At 36.2% G+C, this 14,753-nt stretch overlaps 1 protein-coding gene and 1 long non-coding RNA gene across 14 annotated transcripts in view; one reads left to right on the top strand and one right to left on the bottom strand.

Annotated features, from left to right (window-relative positions):
• Window positions 1-14,753, bottom strand: part of Tara (SERTA domain-containing protein 2 taranis) — an 83,990-nt gene that overhangs the window by 63,671 nt on the left and 5,566 nt on the right. The gene's annotated exons all lie outside the window — the stretch shown is intronic.
• Window positions 2,646-5,680, top strand: LOC145977101 (uncharacterized). 3 transcript variants are annotated; one of them, XR_014440415.1, is made up of 4 exons: window positions 2,646-2,660; window positions 4,222-4,660; window positions 4,763-4,827; window positions 5,480-5,680. It is a non-coding gene; the product is annotated as an uncharacterized LOC145977101 (long non-coding RNA). The 3 variants fall into 3 exon arrangements; XR_014440414.1 differs by lacking the exon at window positions 2,646-2,660 and adding an exon at window positions 2,779-2,793; XR_014440413.1 differs by lacking the exon at window positions 2,646-2,660 and adding an exon at window positions 2,995-3,009.

Raw genomic sequence — 14,753 nt, 5'->3', positions numbered from 1 at the left:
GATAAAATTTATTGGCTATTTCGCCTTTATATCTAGTATTATATTGATATATTAAAATTGGCATGGACACAAATATTCTAAATAAAAAATATAATTGATTGCACTCGGGAAAAAGTTATTATCTTACAATCGATTTCTTTTTTTAGGAAACTATAAGAAGGGAGTGTACATCCTGTCCTCTTTCGTTGATTATGATGGACATCTCTTCTGAAACCACGTTCTCTTTAGTGCTCCATAGTTTGGAAGATTTTTATATTATCGGAAAAGTTAACTAAGGAAAAGGACAAGTATAATCGATGGTTAAAATTCAAGAGATTTTTAACTAAAATTATTATATAGATATATATGATGAATAGGAATCTTCTATTTTATAAGACGTTAGCGCATTAATTTTTCAACTGTTTATTTCCTGACAAAATTAAAGTCAACTTTTCGCGAAACTCATCTAGAAAACTTATGTCCTGAGGATCGTAAGAAATGACGCACGAATAGAATCCGGTCTAGATTTGATGATTGCAATTACGCGAAATAGTAGTCGAGGCGAAGCTTTGCTCAGGATTTCGAAGAACTTTTCCGTATCGATCGCACGCCCTTACGGAACCATAGCCTTTCGCGAATCTTCAACTCTCCGCGAACTCGATTGTAAATTTTCCAGCTAGAATGCCCGAACTCGAGGTGGACCATCCGATACACTCTCCGCGAGCGACCAGAGTGCGCGTGTGCGGTCGGAACTCTCGCGGTTTATCCGCGCAGAAATTTATAACACAAATACATGCGGAGCCTGCCCAAAGTCAACTCAACTAAAATGTTTCTCACGACTTGTCTCATCTTTTACCCGACAATAACTAATTCAATTCTCTTAATCTACGCTCTAGAAAAAACAGAGAAAAAAAGATAATTTTTCCGCATAAATTAATCCATCTATTCGCAATCAATGCTTTCGACGTTCAAAGTGAATTAACTATTGTCATATTTCGTCACATTATGTAATTACATTTTATATAGTCGCCACTTGGTTACTACTTTTTTGATGACTACAATCCCAAGGGAACGTAATGTCGTTTTACTAATAGCGCTCTTGCAATATTCTAAGGTGGAGTTAGATTGCACCAGCGGGGATAATTTTGTGCGACAATGAACGAAGATTGTACAATGTAATTTATTGTAGTTTAGGTTTGTTTATTATACGCGTTTGGTATTTACAGTATTCTCTCATTATATAGGTATAGATTGTAATTGGTACAATCATCGCGTCCATTGTCGACAAACATAGAGATTGTTCTCCGCATCTAGTTAAACTCATTGAAATTACATCGGTTTTGATGAATCTAATTTAACAAAAATGTCAAACAATCGTATAGATCATCTCGCTTAATCAGCGCGTCGAAAATTCACCCCGGCTAAAAACGCGGGCGATTTTAGCCGGCGCTGCTCCTGCTCTTCGAGCGGGATTCGGATTTGGGTTTTGCCGCAGGGGTAGGTGCGCAGAGTGAACGCGGATCGATCCCCCTCGGCGCGAGTACGAAAGGGGGGTTGCGACCGAGTCGCCCTCTTCGTTGCTCGGTATCCTGGCGTGTTCACCCCCGAAAACGGGAACGGTTTAAAGGGTGCCACGTCGTTCGACGGAACCAACGAAATTCGAACGATCGGCGAGAAACGCGATATCGCCCTCGCTCGTCATGTCGATTTAATTTTCTTTCTCTCCCCCCCCCCTTTTTTAGCGAAGGAGAAAGCGGAGAGAAAAGTTCAAACGTGCATTAGAAAAATCGCGACAAGCCTGTTTTTTCACCGGAAAAAAGCAACGCGTTCCTATCTCGACGCGATACGCCGCGAGTCTCATTATCGGACGCGTTTTATCAGACTTCGTACCGCCGCTATAACTCGAATGTAGGTTAGCGGCGGCGGATCCAAGAGAAGGGATGCCGAGTTTTCTTCGAAAAATCAATAGACATTTCTGCCCCTGGGTTTCACCTTGTCGCACTAATAACGCCCGCCGTTAACTCACTTTCAAAGATTCTTATCGCGCGATTCTGTATCAGAAGGCCTAATGAGCCTCTAAGTTTATGCGGAGAAAGTTTTTGTGCATGATTAATTATTTCTCGCAAAATTAATGATGGCAAAAATGAATCTTTCTTTTAACTTGATGCATCTTTCAACGTTTAGTATCAACAGCTTTTGTTTACATTCCTTCGTTGCGTTATGTTTTAAAAAATAGCTCCCACATATTTGAAGTTAAATGAAAAATTAAGCTTCTTTACATTTTGCATCTCGACATTCACTGGAAATAATTCGCTGGAAACGTTTTTCACCATCAAAAATATCGATCGATATTTACATTAAGAAGTAATTGACCCTACGTTAGCTTTACAACTACGTTGCAAATTAAGCCTATCCAGATGTAGTTCGTAAACACCCCGTATAGTAGTTCAGGGTTAACCGCAGAATGTACGCGTCTCGTAGTTACTCGCTTCGCGATAGATTTTCAACGTAACCATGTGCAGTAACAATAGTGTCGCGTATACGAATAAATCCATACAGCCTTGCGTACGTAAACATGTGATAATTCGCGAGCGGACTCTCGTCGATCATTGGTCGATCGTTGGTTGCGAATCGAAGTTGGGACGAGGTCGAGCGTGAAGAGATCCCGTTTACCTTCGCAAGTACGTTTCCACCTGGCCCGTACATACCTGAAGAACCTGTATAGTCACGCTCGCTCGGTTTCTAGCGGCTGCCGCTGTACCACCTTAATATCCGGCTATCTTAATATCCGGATATTCGCAGAACGGATTCATTGTTAGTCTTATTGATAAGCATGCGTAATGTATTGTTTGCACATCGGAATATGCTTAGTATTGTTCGCGATATTTTTCTTGACTCATGACTCAGTTTCTGTCAACGAATAGCACAGCGATAGATGTATGTGAAAATTAATGAAATATAAGCTTCAGTCAAGAAGCAAGTACAAGAATAATTTTTGTTGGGAAATATTTGTCGGTTCTTTTATATAATGTGAGTAAAAGGAAAACGTGATTGTGTGTGTGTCTCAACTCGCAAATCATATTTATATAAGTATTATTTGCTTCAAGCTCTAAGAAATCACCATTTATCCCTGATCGATGATTGCCAGATATCACTAATTCTTTTTTTCTGATATATAATCATCTTTTTGTATGTAATTTTGAGTTATTATATTTTTCCATTTTTATGTTTACTTTAACAGATTTTTAATTAGAACAAAATACATATATATATCGAAAAAATTTGCTGTTGAGACCAGCGGCTGAGATACCCTATACGTTCTTTTTTCAATTTTCTTACATCTTCTTTCCCAATTGATTTTATCGTCTACGTCAGTACTGTTACTACTACCAAGCGCTATTATTATTTGTACTTGGCTTCTATATATTTTACAAACAATGCTATTACATATATTTATTTTTGGCAAAGTTCCTCGTTCTCAAAGGAATAGAAAGTACTGCCAATTATTTAAGAGAATTATTTAAGAGAAATCAAATGTATAGAACTATCTTTTTATTGTTTTCGTATTTTATAATAGATTTTTTTGAAAGATAATATACTTTTACGATGAAAACATTTGAAAATAATATTTGCTTTCATGTTTTGACCAAAGTTTTAACATTAAATACTACGGTTGAGGTCTTATTATTCCACACACATATTCCATAATTATTATACAAAGTCTTCTACCGGTTCATCCTTTACATTTAAGGATTTTTTAATTCCTCATCAAAAATATCGATAAAAATTATTATCATGTTTGTCATTTTTCAAAATTCTTAGATATTTTTTTAAATAATTCTAAAATTAAAAATGTTTCTCTTCAAATTAGACATGGATTTTGCATTTCTAATGTGTTATTTTTCTTCTTCGAAATATTCTTAATTTTTAATCGCTGATTTAAAAACTACTGATTTCTCAACATTTTTGTTAAAAAATTTAGAGGCTATTAAAAGAGAAAGGGGAAAATTCAATTTCAAATTAATCAAAAAGAATACGTATATGACAGATATGCTTTATATATGTATAAAGGTAAGAGTCTGCGCGAAAGAGTAATGCAGAATCAGATTCGAAAAAAATAAAAAAAATATTGCGAAAGCGTACTCATAATATAAAACTTTAGCTGTTTAATATATTAGAAATATCTCGAGGAAAAAAATGCGCTGTTAAAGTATCGTTATAATTCTACTGTTATAATTCTAGAGTCTACAATGCGCGTGATCCTGCTTAAGAGTCGCCGAAAGGATCTTCTCCTGCGGTCCTCCTACCTCACCCTCTCCCCCTCTCCCTCTTCGACGATGCTGCGCGAGTGAACGGAGGTCCTATTTCCGGCCGATATTTAAATCCGACGAGGACCGAATTCGCTCGACCTTAACCGAAGCGTTCGGTCCGGCTGTCACATTCGCGGTGTACCGAATGCTCGTCTCTCGCGTGGCGACGACGGCGGCGGCGTGACGCGTTAAATGAAAATGGCAACGCGCTGCTACGCCATGTGACAGTCTCCACGGGGTACGTACGGTCGCGCAAATTGCGCTGCTTTATCAGAAATAACACTGAAATAACATCAGGACTCGGGACAATGAGCGACAATGCGAGATTCAGAAGTACTTGGCTGACGTAAGGATCACGCTATGATTGACATGTACGTACAATTTTGTAAATACCTATATATATATATATAAGAAATCACTTACGCACATTATAGAAATATAAGTTTATTACAGGGATATACGTTTTATTGCAGATAGATGAGATTGAATCTGAGGATATCGAGTTCGAAAGATTTCACGGAGTACCTTGATAAACAATGTAAGTATTTCTATTTTTTTTTACTTTTTTAAGTTTTAATATATTACATTTTTTTATCAAAGGAATTTATTGATATTATCTCTGTATTTTTATTACATTATTATAACGTTTTTCTATGATACTGTTTGTCTCAATTTGTTTATATTTTGTTTTACAATATGAAATTTAAAATTATATAGAGAAAAGAACGTAAATAATGGATCAAAAATACTATCTTTTTTCAAACATTTGTGGTTTATTATATAATTTAATTAAATTTCATAATATTCTAAATGTTTCTTTGTTTTACAATAAAAGAATTATGAGATGGTCAAATATAAAAAACAAGTTTCCTATAATAGCACTAAAATGATCCAAATCTCTTTTCAGAAAGCAAAAAAAAATAATGTACATGTTTATTATGTATAAATTGCATTTTTATCATAATTAAATTAATTAAAGACAGCTTATATATACATATATATACATGTTTTCTTAATCATATAAATTTTTCTAAACGTATGTGTTATATGTATTTGCTTGATAAACTATAATAAATAAGGAAATATATGTGTGAAATATCTGACATTTTGTACAAATTTGAGAGAAATATCATTTTAATACATATTTCTCTTTTTTATAAGAAAATGTAAAAGTATTGTGGTTTTTACAGATTTTCAATTTGGAAGCAGAAGATAGCAAAAACATTAATCAGCAAAGCAAATGACATAGCAGCAATTTAGAATATACATGGAACTTTCAAAATAATCCAATAAAAAGTAAAATATCTTTGAAAGAAACTTTTGATGCATTTATTGTCTTAATAATTTATTACAAAGCTGTATTAATAAAAGAATATTGTGAGAAAAAAACATTTAGAACATATTTTATTTATGCTATATCCATTCTATCTAACAAAAAATCTCATGTATTATATATTTAATCATATAGTCACAAGATGAATAATTTATAGTACATTTTTTAGAATTTAATATATTTTTAAATCACATTTAATTTGTACGATGTATTGTATCTAAAAGTGAGGAAAAATAATTGCTCCTTTTTATGTAAAAAATTCGATCTTTGTTATTTTGTCTCTTTACTTTGAAATAATTTCTAAGTATATACATGTAAAGTGATATAAATAATATATGCTATATCTAGCGTATATATTTTATATGCTGCTTATACCTTGATTATATCTGCAAACTCTTGCAAACAATACTCTTAACTTGTATTAACAACTATTTTCATGATTATGGTACCCTGCTTTTTAATTTATATCGCGTCTATCATAATAAATAAATAGTAGCATGCAAAATATATACATATATACACACACAACATATATATATATATATATATATATATATATGTAACGGATGTGATAATAAATCTGCTTGTGTACTGTGCGATCAAAATATAAGTTTATACGTAGTATAATATTAATGTCGAAATTAATTATCGTCAAATCTAGATCTAAAATGTATGGAATTTATATTAAGGTTTCCAACCTTTTATTATAGTCATATTAGATTACATGATTTTATGATGATCAATGTTCACACAGTCATCTATTAGTAATGTTTCGTAAATCTCTATATGCATCTCTATTTGCATCAAATAAGAATTATGACATGATATGGAGAAAAATAATTTATTTCAACATATACATATAGTATAAAATAAAAATATGACTATTCGTTTTAGATATATAATCCAATATGGCTGCAATGGAAGCCTGAATAAATTCATCTATTTAAAATAAACATTATATAAATCCTATATATTAGGCAAATCTACATTTTTAAAATTTATATTTTATAATTCCTCGCAAATAAATGGCGTTAAAATTGATGTTTCTCATTAGTAAAGAGGTTTTTCACATTGTGACCTCGGGACCATCTCGATATTAAACGTCCCTGCTTCTTGGTTTGCGATTGACTTTTTGACAGATATCTATCAATATTTTGGGGAGCTAACACCATTTCATGGTTCGCGCATTTCGCGTCGTCAGAATTGTGAATAATTATCCAGTTTTTGCTACGATTAATATTACAGCTTTTTATTACATTACGGCGCTGCGGTCGCAGATGCATGGATGCAACGCCAGTCAATGTCGAACAAAGTCGAGAATTTATCGCGGACTGCTCTCTCGGTTATAACATACGTAACGCCGGCTAATATTCGTCGCGCGTTTGTATTTTTGTATAAATTTTACATCCGACGGCGGACGAACGTGGCCGAAAATATCCGAGATTTTTAGTCCGTTGCATCCATCGTGCGTCGAACGCGCTTCCCTCCTCGTCATCCACCCTCCCTTCCTTCCCTCCCCCTTGGCAACATTCTATTCGCTCGGTTCCTCTCTATCTCTCCATTTCTCTCCGTATTGTCCCTATCCTCCTCGCAATCGCGCCACAACTTCGGGCAACATCGGACACGATCGTGCGACGTCGACCCTGACTTTTGTTGCGCGCTTTGTTGAACGTATAAACGGATGAGGCTTTTTCTGGGACCGGCAACGCGTGCTACCTTGCGCAGGATGCAAACGAGAATCCGCAGAGTCGAACCCGACGCGCTCCTCCATTAATGATTCACCGTTGCTCGGAGAGCAAGCGATAAATTCCAATCGAGCGACAATACAACGTATGCGCGCGTTATCGAATCAATTCGACAATAATAGCGGAATATCGGCGAGCGCCCCTCGTGCGCGCGATGTCATCGGCGCGGAAAGAGAACCGGAGTCGTTCTCGTCGTAATGTTGAAAGTCATAATAATCGAGTCCTCCAGGATTCGGTGGTACGTCATTCGCTCTCGTTCGTGCCGGGGTATAGCCCCAGCCGTCATCGTGGCTGCATCTCTCACGGTTATACCCGTAGACTCCGGCGCTCTCTCGGTCCCCGATGTTAGCGCGATCGATACGACGACCATCCCCCGTCGTCAGCCCGGCCGATTTTTTTCCATTCGACCCTCGCGCCTGCGCGCGCCAACGCGGTCTCCCCTTTCCGATTCCGAGCGAGCGAGCGACGAGAGTCGGAGGAGGGTACGCCGCCACCCGGCGAAGCGGGACCGAGCAAACAGGCGAACGAGCGAGCGAGCGCGCGGCGGCGGTATGGTGGCAAGGTGAGGCAAGGCGAGGGAAGGGGAGGAGGGGGAGAGGCGCGGGGAGGAGAGGGATGGAAAGGGGGATGAGAGGGGAGGTGAGGAGCGGCGCGGCGCGGCAAAGCTTCGTAGCGAGATGCAACGGGACGGGACGGGACGGGACGGGATGGGACACGGCGAGGCGAGGCGCGGGAAGTGCGGGGGTGAGGGGGGGGGTGCGCCTTTATTATAGCAGCGCGCTTCTGCCATACCCCCGGCGCTCGAGCCAGAAACTCGGCGCTGGCAGGGATCGCCAATACCAATTTTGGAACGCGCCAACGTCGACCGAAATTCACAAACGAGATCTCGGAATTAGCAGGGAAAATGTGGGACCGCGCGGCTCGATCGATCTCTCGAAAAATATCAGGAGGGCAGCAGAAGCGAGATTAAATGTATTTATGTACATTACATCGCGCGAGGAGAGGAGGGGAGGGGAGGGGTGGGGAGAGGAGGGGGCGGCGGGCGAGGGCGGATGGTGGCGGTGGGGGAGGGAAAGGGGATGACGCATTACGCGCGGACGACGCGGAACGAGCGGGCGGGTAATTTAACGAGAGGCGCCGTATTATTTTCGAATGGGACGTAAGGACGCTCCGCGAGAGAACTACTGGCGTTCTCCGCCTGCGTCTTGCGCTTTGCGAGCGCGAGTCTGCTGGAAAATGAATCTAACGAGTACCTGGTAGACTTTTGACATTTTCTGCAAATTATTCGACGTACAGCTCTGCCTCGCAAAGAATGTCCCGCGAACTCGGGATCTTTCACGATGGAAGGTCCTTTGATAAATGTGAAATTAAATCTTAATTTTCGATATTAATTTTTTTTAATATACCTTTTCATTTTAATTCGATCGAAAATAGATACAATATATGATTTTAAGTAGAACATAAGCGCGATTATATTATAGAGCAAAATGGAACGGATATTCTAAAACTGTATATCTATTTATATTTGTTTTGGTTTATTGGTTCGATATTCTTGAAGGCGATTTAGAGTGCATCGATGAGGAAGAAAATTTAGTTCAACACCGCTATAGTCTTGATCCTAAAACGCGCGCTGCATTCGACATCAATCTCAATAAGCCAAAGAGATTATACACTTTCTCGGGATAAAAAATAATCTTAATGAATATTATAATCTCTCGCGACGTAGATATGAAAATATAGCAAACCCGCCAAGATAATACAATATGCATACATACGTACAAAAAGGAAAGATTAAAATTTTTTTTCAAAATATCTAGGGAGAAATTTTTTTCTTTGTTATTACTGTACGAGAGAGAAATGAACTCGATATCTGATAACTGAATTAAAAATCGAAATTTCAATATCGCATTGTTTTTTGGTCACGAAGAAACGATGCGCTCGTTCGTTTTTGTAGGTTGTTATTTGCTGACAACGATTGCAATACGCAGCGAATTGTTGGAATTTATTACATCGAATTTGATCTCGTTTTTCGTTGTTAAAGGTATTTCACATAAATATGCAAGCATTTTCGTCCCAGGCGCTTAGCGCCATACTAATGGCGGGCGAATGGAATTGGAGGGTGAATCGGATTGAACTCGAGGACTTCTCGGAGAACGTGTAGCGATTGGTCAGAAATATAACTGTTTTCGAAGCGATCACAAAACTTGATAGAATTAAACCAAGTAAATAAAACAACTAAGCGCGTGAATTTTTAATTCAAAATCGCCTATATTGTTGTTATATGGATAAATATTTTAATAATGTTTCCTCTTATGTATTATAGTCGATGTTATTTCTGTCGTGTCATTTTGTAAAATATTTCGCGGATGATTAATAACTATATGATTGACAATCAAACGATTAAAGTACGGGGGAGGATAGAAATAAGAAATTAAACGCGATTCTCTATTTGTCACGATTTTTATCAATGTATAAGAACTGAAACTCAAAAGTCAGAAAAATGACTAGAAAATCGTTAAGAAAACGGCAAAAAGACTTTTACAATTTTCCAGTCATGATTTCCACAAAATCTCGCTTGTTTCATTGAATGATTAAACTAGAAGAATTTTAGCGTATAAACATAGATAATCGATCCCGGCAAACTTATGCTAATGAGAGAACTCTAGTTCCTCAAGCTCTTATTGGCTATAATTACCAGATAAAATATTCATAATCCAAAAACGATGCAGCGAATTATTGCTTAATTATTTACACAATCTTAGCATTGTATCGCATCACATTCAAATTTATATATATAAATGTAAAATTCAATTGTGATAAGAACAAATAAAGCATCGAAAACTGCACATATATAAATTTTCTCTTATACATTATTATATATTTGTGTATGTATTAAGAATGTGTATATATATATATATATATATATATATATATATACACACATATATAAACGAATAAAACTTAATTATTGTAATTTTTTATTTAAATATAATTCATCCCAACGAAGATTTTATCTAAAATTATAAATGTTATATTAAAAAAATTAAGTTATTGTTCCTTTTAATCGAGATTCTTAATTTTTTAATGAGTCTCTTTCCATTGGATAATAATTATTCCTAGAAACGCCGTAGATTTTTAAAGCTCACGATTCAAGAAAGCTCGCCTTTTACGCAAGACCGTAGAATAACGATAATTCGAGAATACAGGACAACCAGGTGACCGCAGGTTTCCATTTTTGCTCGGTCGAATCGATCGGCGATTCGACTCGCGGTGTTGCGCTATACACGCGGGAGATATTAACGTGCCTCGTCAAGATTTTAACGCGGTGATCGATCGACTCGGAGTTCATCAGCGACGCGATATATGTAAGTGTGTGTATGTATGAACGTATATATGTGCTCAATTACGGAAAGTCGAATTCTCGTCGTTCCGCGGTCGAAACTCGGCTCGATCTGTTCTCCGAGCGTATATATTAAGCATGCTACAAAATAATACATGGCCATGATGTCCATGCAGCTGCAACTGGCCGTGCAAGCTGGACGCGTAGCGGTGAATCGGAGCTCCTTGTCTCGCCCATCCTCCTCTTTCTCTCTCCCTCTCGCTTTCTCTCGCTCTCTTTCTCTACCACCCTCTGCTACCACTCTCTCTCTCCCTCTCTCCTTTACTCTCTTGCTCTCCTTCCCGTTTCTCCTCTCGCGTTCACCCGACTAGCTGACGCGCGCGCGCGCGCGCGCGCGGTCGCGCACGCTTCCCTCCGCCTTCTCCCCGCTTCTGAGTTATATTTAGGTGAACTCTGGTATTATCCGACGGGCTGACGGACGTACGAGCGGATGGACGTACGGACGGATGTACGAACGGACCCGTCGTACCAACTGGAACCAGAGGGCTTTTGCTATCCTGTCCGTTACGTCTGACGGCCCGCGCGACACGGGAGCTCGCGGGTCCAGTTCGATGGATCGATATACGTCGACATCCGGCCGGCGCGACCGGCTGGACAATTCGCGAGTCTATTTCGCTATGGCGATCGACTGGTTGAAATCGCCGGCGAACAGTCCGAACAGTCCGCGTTCGGGAAAGCTCGCCGATAATGGTCGGAAAAATAACGACGAGCGTGATAGTCGGATGTTGCCGACTCGGACAAGAGGTTATCGCATCAGTTTAATGAAATTCCTGAGACCATGTCGGATTTCTCTCAACTTTTTCTAATTTAATTTAATATTTATTATATTTGTACGTGTATGCGTTGTATTTAATTATATGCAAATTTATTTTGCTTATTTAGAATATTTTTTTAATCGTAAATATGTATATTTAACGATATTATAGAAATATGAGCTATTAGAATATATGAATTATATTATAATATATACGACGCACGCACAAATAATATACAATATGTAATGCACATATATCTCATATATTTATAATAATATAATAATATTAAAATAAATACAAAATAATTCTCTTTCTCTCTTTCTAACAACTTTTACATCATTTAATAAATATTATAAATTAAAATAATGCAAGCAAAAAAATTACAAAATTATTAGTATACCTTGACATTCTTGTTACAAACACGAAAATTGCTTGAAAATTATTTCAAAAATTTATAATGAAGTAAAATGTGGGAAACATGGGATAGCTAAACATATACATGCTCACGTAAAACACTATTACTAGTACAAATACAGATAGAAGCGAGAGAAGGGAGAACGGAGAAAAGCAGCGCGAAGGATGGAGATGAAAAAGCAGTGATACGGATTATACAAATTGAAGGATGTTTCGCGCGATTTCGGCGGCAGGCGAGCGCGCGCATCGCATATTCCGAAATTCGCACAGTAGTATTTCGCGATTTCTGTTATATTTATCGCCATGCGTTTATAGAACAACATGTTACCGCGTGATCGCCTACAGCATGCGATCGTAATAAATTTTTATTTCTATTTTATACATTTGCTGATATCTCCGGTCGCGAATATTCGTCATAGTAATTGTATTATTTGTTGGCCCACACTGTATAATGTTCAAGCCGGCGGTAGGGCTTCGAGCTCCGAGTGTCGATGGATCGATACGTCCATCTGCTCTCTCGCCGCGCAAGCGAGTCGAATTTTTTTCCATCGTACTCTCGCGTCACCTCGCGATTCGATCGTCTTCCGCGATAAACGATTCATCGCGCATTATGGTTTGATTTTTCCGAAAATCAATCGATCTTGTGGTTATCTTACTCGTAAGGAACATAGGAATATGAGATTGCACAAAAATTTTGGGAAAGATTACTCTGCGCGCGTGATTGACTTTATAAAAATATAAAGCTTTAAATTGTAAAGAAGATAGAGAAGAATTATATTTAAAAACATTTGTCAAATTTTTAAACTTGAATAAATAATAAAGCAGGAGAATGCATGTTTTTTAAAATTTTTCTTTGCTCGGTTATATTCTTTCTAGACTGATAAACAATTATTAAATTTATTCCTCGGAAATTAACCGTCTCCCTAAGTAAGCTATTTACTAAATGAAAAAGTATTTTTGTTGGCATAATATATAATTTCAATTTTCATCGATAAACCAAGCTTCGTTGGAGGAAAAAAGTATGTTACGAAATAACTATCATTTGAGCAATTGAGAGAAAGAGACTTTTTCCGTTGTTTAATCATTGTCGATTTTCGGACAACGGTTCTTGCGTGCGTGGAATTTCTCCCTGCTGGCATATTACCGGTAGGAAACGTAACGGCATCTGTGTCGCCACTAGGCATGTCATTCTCCTGTGTTTTTAGTGTCTAACTTTCTAAAACTCTAAGCAGCATTGTCAAAAATTTATTTTTTTTTCCTGCTTGGCAATTTTATTTGTCCTTTTTTAGACATAGTTACAATTAAATAAATGGTCAATATTCTAATTATCAGTTATATCAATTATATTAGATTTTGTGGCGCCAAGCAATCCTTACAGTAACAAGCAGAAGCAGCGAAGAATTAAATAATTTCCATCACATTAATATGAATAAATTAATTTTAGTGAAATACGTTCAAAAATATATATCAGATATATTAACACGTTAATTACAATAGTTTAACATTTTCATTATTAATAATCGATATTAATTTGAAATTTAATATTATTTTATTATAGTATTAAAATCAATAGTAAATCAATAGTATATAAAATCAATATTAAAATAGTACAGAATATAAATATTTGTAATATAATATATAATGTAATTAATACATATTGATGCCAACATAAATAAATCTTGAGAGAGAAGGGTTAATCTTACATTCATACAAAATATTGTACCAACATTTTTATTTTGCTAAGAAAATATCAATTGAAAGTTTTTTATTTGTTTGGATTCAAGATGCATCTATTATTAATATTATATTAAAATACTATGCAATAAAACATTTATGTTAGAACGTTTAATTTGATTTTTTTATTTCTCTCTCTATAAATTTTTGTATCAAAACATTTTAGAAACGAGTCATATATAAATACAAAGCTTAAACTTTGGATAATATTAGCTCGGAATTTTTACAAATATCATCAAAGTGATTTTAAGCTATCAAATAATTTTTAGGAATTAATCTAAAAAAATAATATTTTTGCAAAGCAAGAATACTGATGACGCAAACGAAGATAAATATAATCAGAAGTCGTACGATGTCAGACACTTTCAAAAATTCATGATCGTTTAATTGAAACACGCAAAATTCCTCTCTCTGGGGTACAAAGGGACTAATTCCATCGGCAATCCACAGCCGTTGCGCGCGTATATTTATTCGTTTGCCGTAATGCATACATTAATATCCTAATAACACCCCCAATATCGCGAATTTCAATAAATTTAATCGATTTTTCCAACGTGTGTATTCGATAGAATGTCTGCTAAATATCACGATATAAGTAGACGTAAAATAATAATAATTATAACGTAAAATAATATAATTTTATTTTTTAAATAGATTTCTCTAATTTAATTCTTCCACTGAAAAGAAATATAAATATTGTAATACACAGGTTATCCCAAAATAGTCGTCATTTTTTCAACTTCTTTTTATACGCGATAGATTCTGATTATTGCATAAATTTTTAAATATTTAAATCACAATTTTAGCTTAAATTAATTACTAATTAAAAAATAATGTTAAATATTAAGAACTTAAAAATTCGTAAATTTACTTATTTTATTATATATTATATAATATAAAAAATGTGTCATTGTAAATATTTTAGTTTTAATAACATATAATCGATCGCGAAATGTTACTCGAAAATGTTATTGCACTTTGTTGCGTGCGTGTGATGCATTGTACTTTTGCGTAGAATGAGAACGCCTATCTAGAAGCATAACGGGCGCGAGAAAGAAATTATGCGTGCATTTTCCTTGTAGC

Source organism: Camponotus vicinus, unplaced genomic scaffold (assembly GCF_025532165.1).
Source record: "Camponotus vicinus isolate PSW18456_S1 unplaced genomic scaffold, iyCamVici1.0 SCAF_9, whole genome shotgun sequence".
Lineage (NCBI taxonomy): Eukaryota > Metazoa > Arthropoda > Insecta > Hymenoptera > Formicidae > Camponotus > Camponotus vicinus.
Note: the sequence above shows the minus strand (reverse complement) of the source record. Positions and strands in the feature narration are given on the sequence as shown.